Source organism: Microcaecilia unicolor, chromosome 4, assembly GCF_901765095.1.
Source record: "Microcaecilia unicolor chromosome 4, aMicUni1.1, whole genome shotgun sequence".
Lineage (NCBI taxonomy): Eukaryota > Metazoa > Chordata > Amphibia > Gymnophiona > Siphonopidae > Microcaecilia > Microcaecilia unicolor.
The window spans coordinates 5,152,768-5,160,586 of NC_044034.1; positions in this window are offsets into that span (position 1 = coordinate 5,152,768).

Consider the following 7,819-nt stretch of genomic DNA (forward strand, 5'->3'; position numbering starts at 1 on the left):
GCAGGAGACGCCGAGACGGGTGGAGACTCACTTCAAAGGTTACACCACTGATATTGTGTCACCAGGCTGCCCATTCAGTGGCTGACCAGGGATGCACCTGCTTAGGTTCCTGGTTTTTCCTGTGACATACACCTTCACCACTTGTGAGGCTTAAAGACAGTAGTGTGCTGAAGCAGGCTCTCACAGTTCTCGAGAGCAATTGTTTAAGTTTTAATAAATGGATCAAAAAATGTGGGCTTGTTTTATTTGCTGGCTAGAGAGAGCCCACAGATAACAAAATACCAGCACTTTCAAGAAAAAAGAAAAAGAGAAGCTTATATGCTTCGTTGAGGCACAGCCCCTTGTGACTCTGGCAATTACTTATTTTTTCTTGCCTCAGGTACAAAAAATACCTGTATATATAAGCCACAATGAGCCTGCCATAAAAAGTACAAATGAAAAAATAAAAAAGAGATTTACTCCGAAGACCTGAAGAAAACACGAAGCCCTAACGAACTCCGTGTCTCCTCAGACGCGGAAAAAGAAAAACTGAGGGGCGTGTCCGCTCGGCGAGCGGGAATAGGTGTGCGCACATGCGCAGTACGATCGCTCGCGCGACGGAACACCGTAAAGAGATTTTGCTTTAAAATCCTCCGGGGCCGACGTGGCGTCACCCACTTGTGAGAATATCAGCCTGCTTGTCTTTGGAGAAAGAGTCTCTCTCTTCACACAGTTTCCCGCCTTCGCGGAAACAGGAAATGCATCATCGCTGAAGGCGGGACAACTGTGTGAAGAGAGAGAGTCTGTAGTGCCTTTGTCTTCATTGATTGACGTCGCTGCCACGGAAAAAGTAAAGGTTAAAACACACACGCGCGCGCGCGCGGGGGGGGCTGCCGATCGGAGAGTTGAAAGCGGGAACCAACCAAGGAAGGAGGAAGAGCCAGTGCCTGTCCAGAGCTGCAAAAAGCGCTGCGCCAAGGGAAGTCGGAAGCCCATTAAGCCTCCCCAAGCCTCCTATACGGGGCGCCTATGCCCATTTCACTGATCTATGCGGCTTCATTAGGAGCCTCAATTCAATAGGGGCATCGTTGCAGTCTTTTGCAATCTGCGACAGAAAACACTCTATTGTCATTGCTGCAAATGAACAGTTAACTACTTATAGCCATCTTACTTACTAATTCAAAGGACTGAATTCAGCTCTGTTTTTGCTGCGTTCCAAAATGGCGCTGCTATTTAAGCTAAACGCCCACACATGCGCTATGACCATTACTTCCTTATTTATGAGGTTGCATATCTTGACATCATAAGAAACGTCATTCAAAAGAGGAAAATGTTCTGATTATCATATCAAATACAATTTCTCACAGCTACCCCCAGTCATAAAAAGGCAATCCATTCAATTTGATTGAGTCCCAAAGGCTTCAGTGATTTTTTTTTATACAATATTTGCTGACCCGCACAATCCCACACAAAAATTATATCATGACAAAATCAACAGATATCAACATAAAAACAAACCAATCTTCCTGGATCCTAAAGCTGAGGATAAAAACACGTTTTAGCTGTTTAAATAAATGATCTGGGATAAAACTGCAATTCTAATACACCATAAGCCTGCAGGTATAAAACAGTTTTAAGTACCTTTTTAAAAACAGTTAAACTCAACACAGATCTTAGGATCTCTGAAGGCCATTTCACATAAATGGGCCCTGCTACTCTCAATATTGCCCTGCAATATTCTAGTAATCTCACTTCACGTGTAGGGTCCATCTGTACAGCACATGTTTTATAAGATTGAGACTGTTATACATGAGATATGATAAGAGACTTTTAAATACCTCTGTGGCCTGCGGCAGTGCGAACGCATCTTTTAGTCGCAGCAAAATAAAAACCAGTGCGCGTCCATTTTCTCCCTGAGACCTTACTGCCACCCATTGACTTAGCGGTAAGGTCTGACGCGCTACCCAGGCGTTAGGCATGCAGCGTACACCCACTGCCAGTTACTGCTGGGTAAGCGCCACACGGATTTGGAAAAGATAGTAGACGAAATGGAAGGGCAGACTTCCATCTGTAGTACCGATCTTTTCCTTTCAGTTTTCTAGCATTCATTTTTTTTACTTCTTTATTCAAATTTCTCTCCTCATTCTTACCAACCGGTCCTCAGTCTCCTTTATTTATTTAATTATTTTTTCCCCTACATCTATTGATTTCCACGTCTTTCATTTACCTCACACTCCCAGTCCCCATTGCTCTCTCCTTCCACAGTCTCTGTCTGACTCCACGTTCTCTCTCCATCCGCCTGTTCCCTTCCCCTATGCCCAGCACCAGCTCCCTCTCCTTCACCCTGGTTCCAGCACCCCCTCTCTGCCCCCTCACCCAGTGTCTTAAATCCAGCATCCCCATGTCATGCATCCCTCTTCCTGTCTCTCTAATCCTCCCAGCAATTCTCATCAGTTTCCCTCTCACTTGTGGTCCAACATTGCCCCTACTGGTGTTGATTTTCTACCTCCCTTCAACCCTATCATGTCTAGCATCTCCCATCTTTGACCCTATTCCCTCTTTCCTACGTGTGCCCCTATTCTCCATCCCATAACCTTATTATGCTCAGCAGACCCCCACCCCCTCCAACCTCTCCCCTTCCTCTCAAGTCCAACATTTCATCATCTGTGTCCAGCATGCTTCTCCAACCCCCAAAGCCCAGGATCTCTCCATCTATGACCCCATCATAGGCGTAGTTTGACTGTTTCATTTGGAGGGGGCAAAGGAAGGGGCGGAGCATATTAGCATATTCATTTGCATATATGCATATGCAAATGATGCTAATATGGAGGAAGGAAGGAAGGGAGGGAGCAAGAGCTGGCTTTTTTTTGGGGAATATATGTATATCTCATACATATACATTATGGTCGTTCCCAAAAAAGCCAGCTCTTTCTCCCTCCCTCCCTCCCTCCCTTCCTTCCTTCTTTCCTCCTTACCCAGCACTCCCTCTTCCTCTCCAGTAGTATTTCCCCACCCCTTCCCATACCACAGATGCACATTTCCAAAAGCTGACATATTCCAATTAATAAATTCTGAATAAAATACTTTTTTCTACCTTTGTTGTCTGATCGTTTAGTTTTTCTATTCGCTTTGGTCCCAGTGTCTTCTTTCCATTTGATATTTTTTCAATCACCATGTCCACCATCCTCCTGTGTCCTTATGCGTCCTGTCTACCATCTGTATCCCTGTCCCTATCCTTCCTCCAATTTCAGTATCTGCCCTCAAAGTGATCCGATCCAGCACTTAAATGCATCAGTTTCTTCTCCATCCATATTCAACATTTCTCCTCCAGCAACTCTCCATTCTCCCCTGCCCTCTCCTACTACTACTACTACTATTACTACTATTTAGCATTTCTATAGCGCTACAAGGCATACGCAGCAAATTTCCTCTCTCCCCTTTTCCCTCCATCTATCCATGTCCAGCAATTCTCCTCCTTCCGCTGCTGCCCTCTGCTCCGTCCAGCAACTCTCCATTCTCCCCTGCCCTCTCCTCCATCTCCAGCAAATTTCCTCTCTCCCCTTTTCCCTCCATCTATCAATGTCCAGCAATTCTTTCCCTGCCCTCCGCTCCGTCCAGCAACTCTCCATTCTCCCCTGCCCTCTCCTCCATCCATCTCCAGCAAATTTCCTCTCTCCCCTGTCCCTTCCATCAATCCGTGTTGTCCAGCAATTCTCTTCCCTCCCCTGCCCATCCTGTTTCTGTTCATCCCCTCCCCCTTCTATCCAGCGTCTCCCCCCCCTCTCTCCCCCTTCGCAGCATCTGTAAAACGACAACGTGGATGCAGCACCTCACAGGTTTGCTTGCTGTATTAAGTGAATGGCGATGCTGCGCTGGGAGTGGAAACAGTGATATCTTCCTTACTTACAGTGGACGAGATAGGCTGGCTCACTTCCATTCCACTCCCGACGAGTCGCAGCGACGAACAGGCAGGCAGCGCTGCAGTAGTAAAAGCAACAACGAGGCAGGTTCGACTCCGCCCTTCACTTCCCATCCCTGCCCTCTGCGTCCCGCCTTCCTCTGATGTCATTTCCTTTCGGGCGGGCGGGACGCTGAGAGGGCAGGGAAGTGAAGGGCGGAGTCGAACCTGCCTCGTTCTTGCTTTTACTTACTACCGCAGCGCTGCCTGCCCGTTCATCGCTGCGACTTCAGGTAAAAAAGTCGCCGTTCCAGTCGTCGTCGTTTGGGGGGGGAGGCAATGCCCCCCTCACCCCCCCCAGTCTACGCCCATGGACCCCATTCCCCCTCCCAAGTTCAATATCACCTCCCATGGCCCCATCATGTCCACCATTTCATTTATTACCATTTATATACCGCCCTTATCCAGAGCGGTGTACACATCAAACATACATAATAAAAAGTTACAAAAAACATCTAATCCAACACAAACTCAATAAGGACCTGACAAATAACCAGATCACAACATTGTGCCCATCGGCTGCCCAGATCACTGTCTAGCCTGTACCAACAAGTGCTGTTTCAGCAGTTTCTTAAGTAGCCCTGAATTCTTCTGTGTCCTGAGAGTTCCAGGCAATTTGTTCCACTCCGTCAGTCCGGCGACAGAAAAGATGCGCCTCCTTATCTCTTCCAACAGACACGTACTGTCCTAACGGAGCACCCGCTGTCGTCAACATGGATGAAGACAGTCTGATAAATACTGGAATGAGTCATGATACACAGAGTAATGAACCATCATCAGCAACTTGTATTTCATTCTATCTTGCATAGTTAATCAGTTTAATTTCTGATAACATGTTTATATTTTGACAGCCCATACAACAAACGTACGGTCGAATTCAGCACTACCTGCAATGCCTGTATACGTACAACAGTCTCACGTATCAAACACTGCAGTAATCCAAGCCAGACAAAACCAAACTCTAATGTCCTACGAAAGTCATTCTGAGAAATTAACGGACTTAAGTCTAGCAAGGCCCTTACCCTTTCTTCTCCCTTGTGGCCTAGAAGCTCATCCTGTCTTCATGCAGCTTTCCCTCTGGACCAGCTCCTCAACTCCTGTTCACATTCTCATTTTCTCTTCAGCCCACTCCCACATGGTCTTGCACCTCACCCTCATGTCATATTCCCCCCCTCCACATATTCCAGACCCTCACTCTCTTTTCATACCACCAGTGGCGTACCTAGGGTAGTTGACACCCGGGGCCAGTCATTTTTTAACACCCCCCCTCCAAAATCTAGTACTAGGCATGCCGAGAATACAAACACTCAGGACCTATAGAGCAATTCTAGCATACCATAAGCAGTAATTTCTACAAGTGACACAAGGAAAAGGAAAGCATCTTAAACACTACAGTGAGCACTAGAACATCAATTCACCTACTGTAAAACGAAACCAGGCAGAATAACACAGATCGTCCATCTTACACAGTCAATGCCAACCGAAAGCCATGTCTTTTTCACAAACACAGATACACCCTAATCCACTATAGAATAAGCAATAACCACCTTTCTATTTAGACAAAAATTAAACTGAACCCCCAAGATGCCAGACTCTGCATACAATGCAACACCACAGAAACAGAAAATGTCCCCTAGTACTGTGCAAAATATGAAGACAGCAGATGTAAATTTGAAAAAACTAACAAGTACCAATCACCACTTTACAAATTAACAAATAGAAATAAAACAAATACAGAAAATAAAATAATACCATTTTACTGGACTAATACATTTAGCTTTCAGAGGCCAAAACATCCTTCCTCAGGTCAATACAGTATAGTGCTGTTACAATATCCTATCCGGACCTGAGGAAGGGGGTTTTGTTCTCCGAAAGTCAGCCAAAATGTATTAAAATTAGTCCAATAAAAAGATTACCTTGTTTACATGTTTTATTATAAACATTAACACAGATACAATACTACTTTATCCTAAAGCAAAAAAAAAATAAAAATATATATTTTATTTACAGTTTGTTGTCTGTGGTTTCTGCTTTCCTCATCTTCTTTTCACTGTCTTCCTTCCATCCAGCATCTGTCTTTGTTCTCTCTCTGCCATCCAGTGTCTGCCCTCTCTGCTGTCCCCTCCATCCAATGTCTGCCCTCTCTCCCTGCCCCTTTCATCTACATCTGCCCTCTATCTCTGCCCCTTCCATCCACCATCTGCCCCTGTCTGCCCTCTCTCTCTCCCCCTTCCATTCACTGTCTGCCCTTTCTCTCTGCCCCTTCAATCCATCATTTGCCCTCCCTCTCCCTTCCATCCAGGATCTGTCCCTCTCTCTGCCTCTTTTTTTCAGCCCCCAGTTCCAGCCCCACTATCCCACCAGTCCCCAGTTTCAGCCCCAGTCCTTTTCTCCCACCAGTCCCGAGCTTCAGCCCCCAGCCACTTCTCCCTGTCCTCTTTTTATCCCCCAGTTTCAACCCCAGCCCTTTTCTCTCACCAGTCCTGAGCTTCAGCCGTAGCCACGTCTCCTTTTCAGCCCCCAGTCCCCACAATTTCAGCCCCTGCCGCCTTTCAGCCCCCAGTCCCAGTATTAGCCCCCTTATCCCACCTACCTGCCTTCCAGCCCCCTTCATCCACATGCCTTGCCCCCCTTTTCAGCCCAACCCATTCTCCCACCTGACCCAGGCATGCCCCATTTTCCGTCATGACCCCTTCTCAGACCCCAGTTCTAGCCCCCTTCTCCCATTTGAGAACCCCCATCCCAGTCCTCCCATCTAAGAATCCCCACAACACCCCTCTCCCATCTGAGAACCCCCTCTCCACCCCAGTCCCCTTCTCCCATATAAAAACCCCCTCCCCTCCCCATGTGAGAACCCCCACAACACCCCTCTCCCATCTGAGAGCCCCCTCCCCACTCCAGTCCCCTTCTCCCATATGAGAACCCCCACAACACCCCTCTCCCATCTGAGAACCCCCTCCCCACTCAGTCCCCTTCTCCCATATGAAAACCCCCTCCCCTCCCCATGTGAGAACCCCCACAACACCCCTCTCCCATCTGAGAGCCCCCTCCCCACTCCAGTCCCCTTCTCCCATATGAGAACCCCCACAACACCCCTCTCCCATCTGAGAGCCCCCTCCCACTCCAGTCCCCTTCTCCCATATGAGAACCCCCACAACACCCCTCTCCCATCTGAGAACCCCCTCCCCACTCAGTCCCCTTCTCCCATATGAAAACCCCCTCCCCTCCCCATGTGGAACCCCCACAACACCCCTCTCCCATCTGAGAGCCCCCTCCCCACTCCAGTCCCCTTCTCCCATATGAGAACCCCCTCAACACCCCCTCCCATCTGAGAACCCCCTCCCCCTCCAGTCCCCTTCTCCCATATGAGAACCCCCACAACACCCCTCTCCCATCTGAGAACCCCCCCCCCTCAGTCCCCTTCTCCCTATGAAAACCCCCTCCCCTCCCCATGTGAGAACCCCCACAACACCCCTCTCCCATCTGAGAGCCCCCTCCCCACTCCAGTCCCCTTCTCCCATATGAAACCCCCCTCAACACCCCTCTCCCATCTGAGAACCCCCTCCCCACTCAGTCCCCTTCTCCCATATGAAAACCCCCTCCCCTCCCCATGTGAGAACCCCCACAACACCCTTCTCCCATCTGAGAGCCCCCTCCCCACTCCAGTCCCCTTCTCCCATATGAAAAACCCCCTCAACACCCCTCTCCCATCTGAGAACCCCCTCCCCACTCAGTCCCCTTCTCCCATATGAAAACCCCCTCCCCTCCCCATGTGAGAACCCCCACAACACCCCTCTCCCATCTGAGAGCCCCCTCCCCACTCCAGTCCCCTTCTCCCATATGAGAACCCCCACAACACCCCTCTCCCATCTGAGAGCCCCC